This window comes from Marmota marmota, unplaced genomic scaffold (assembly GCF_001458135.2).
Source record: "Marmota marmota marmota unplaced genomic scaffold, marMar, whole genome shotgun sequence".
NCBI lineage: Eukaryota > Metazoa > Chordata > Mammalia > Rodentia > Sciuridae > Marmota > Marmota marmota.
In genome coordinates, this window is record NW_025999961.1 from 1,345,877 (window position 1) to 1,348,428 (window position 2,552).

Genomic DNA, 2,552 nt, shown 5'->3' on the forward strand with positions numbered 1-2,552 from the left:
AACATAAATTTTCTGGTATGTCAATATGTAACATACAATATGCAAATCAGATTCTGTTTCTTCCCCAGTTACTTTCCATTACCCTTGGGAAAATTTTAATACAATAAATCAAGTCCCTCATAGTCTAGCCCAGTGCTGTCCAATATGATATGAGCCACATATCTAGTTTTAAATTTTCTAGTAGCCACATTAAAAAAATTTAAAAGAAACAGGGGGAAATAAGTTAACATACTTTATTTAGCCAAATATATCCAAACTAAGACTATTTTAACATTTGGTCAATATAAAATAAATGAGTTACTTTTGTAGTCCTATTTTTCTAGTACTCTATTTTCAAAAATTGGATGCTAAATTTTTATCAGAATATTCCATCTGGGGGGCTGGGGATATAGCTCAGTTGGTAGAGTGCTTGCCTCACATGCACGAGGCCCTGGGTTCAATCCCCAGTATCACCACCATCAGGGGGAAAAAAAAAAAGAATACTTGATCTGATGCACTGGTCTAATCCCAGAGAATTGAGAATTGGGAGGCTAAGGCTCAAGGATAGCAAGTTCAAGACCAGCCTCAGCAACTTAGCGAGGCCCTAAGCAACTTAGAGAGACCCTGTCTTGAAATTAAAAATAAATAAAAAGGGCCAGGGATGTGGCTAAATGGTTACATGCCCCTGGGTTTAATCTACAGTACAAAAAAAGAAAGAAGGAAAGAAAAAAAGAGAAATACTTCATCTGTATTTAGATTTTATAAAATTTACAACTGAAAAAGTTAATTCACATTCCCAAATGGTTCCAAACATATTTGAAGTTATTGCAATAACTGAACCAAGTATTATTTTTAATTAAAATTATTTAGAATTAAATAAATCTTAAAATTCAATTATTCTGTCACATGAGCCACACTTGGATTGCTTAATGACTTCAGGTGCCTAAGGCCACCATATTGGATAGCACAGATCTATCATTTAGAAAAATCTCAGTAATAACACTAACAACTAATAAGAGTATGTAAGGCACTGGATTAAGTATTTCTATTAATTAACTCATTTCAACTGAGTTGTCACATGACAACAATCCTGAGGTAGATGTTATTATTTCTCAATTTTATAGGAGCAAAGATCAAGGCACAGAGAAATTGAGTAATTTGCCCAAGGTCGTACATCTAGAAAGCAGTGGACATAGGATTTGAACCTAGGCAGTCAGGACCCAGAACATGTACTCTCAACCTCAACAATAACAACTGCCTTACATTCTCAGAGCTCCAAGACGCTTCCTCTCCCCAAGACTATTACTACTGCTTCACTCGTCTGGTAACCATTTGGGAATGCCTGTTGGCTCCTAAAGAGTGGGACAGTGCCATTTCCCACACTACAACATTATTTTTCTGGTAATTATTTAGTACTTATCTGTGCAGATTATGGAAGCAATGTATTAGTAACACAAATGTCAGGGTTCATAACAAATTCCAGGGCAGAAAAAATATTTAATCACATCTGCTTATCATGCCTTTTTCATCCTGTTAGAAAAGCCCAAGCTGTTTTTGAGCTGATACTGTCCCCCTGGCCTGCCCCAAACATTTGATGAAGTTTCTGGGTTACATAACTTGGTGTGAACCCTCTCTCTCTCTCTCTCTCTCTCTCTCTCTCTCTGGCCTTAGGAGGCTGTTTCTCAGAGCGCTGACATGAACATTTCCTGTCCTTCCTAACTAATAAAGAACAGTCTTTCCAGGAAACATGTGCTTTGTGAAGACTGACATTAAAAGTGCAGTTAGTCAGCCTGAGAATGGGGTGCAATTAAATATGATTAAAAGCAGAGGATTAACAATATCACAAAAATATTACAATAGGAAATGGAAAAGAATGAAAATTACGGATAAGGCAGCTCTCACTGCACTTTGACCTCAGAAAGAAGGTACCTCACTACATAAGAAGGTAAAGCAATGCAATTACCATAAATCACTATTAAAATTCACATTAACATGATTGCATTAAAAAAGTTAAATGCGAAGAGGGAAAGCTAATTGGATTCTGGTACAGACTAATCAGTAATCTTCACAGAGAGAAGGGAGGATTTATATAGAAGTGCCATTGATATTAATGGCCACTGGTGAACAGGACCAAAATGGTTTAGTTTAAGTACTAGGGATGAGTCAGTCTCTTAATGTAACCTCATACACATGAGCCAACAAAGATTATCATCTGACACTGATGCTAGAGTCTGGCCTTAACTTAGCTACAGATTCTAAGCAAAAGATTTGAGCATCTATGGGACCTCAAAGCCACAGATGGATAGCCTATGACAGACATTCAATGACAGAGTGAAAGATGAAATAATACCTGAGTGGGACTATAAAAACTAGCTTCTAAACTTGGAGAAAAAAAATACAAATCTACAAATCCTTCTTCTCCTTTTTCTCTAACCCATCTCTATACCTACTAGCAATTCCTCTTTAAGTCTGTCCACTAAAAAGAAAGAAAAGAGTACACCATTGGCATTCCACTTCAGCAGTGTTGCTGAGAATCACTCAAAGATTCTTCCTGTAGACCAGGCTTTAGGCTC

General features: G+C 36.8%; 1 non-coding gene across 1 annotated transcript; it reads left to right on the plus strand.

The window, feature by feature from the left end:
• Positions 1-382: 382 nt before the first annotated feature.
• Trnav-cac lies at positions 383-455 on the plus strand. The gene has a single exon. It is a non-coding gene; the product is annotated as a tRNA-Val (tRNA).
• The last annotated feature ends 2,097 nt before the right edge of the window (positions 456-2,552 follow it).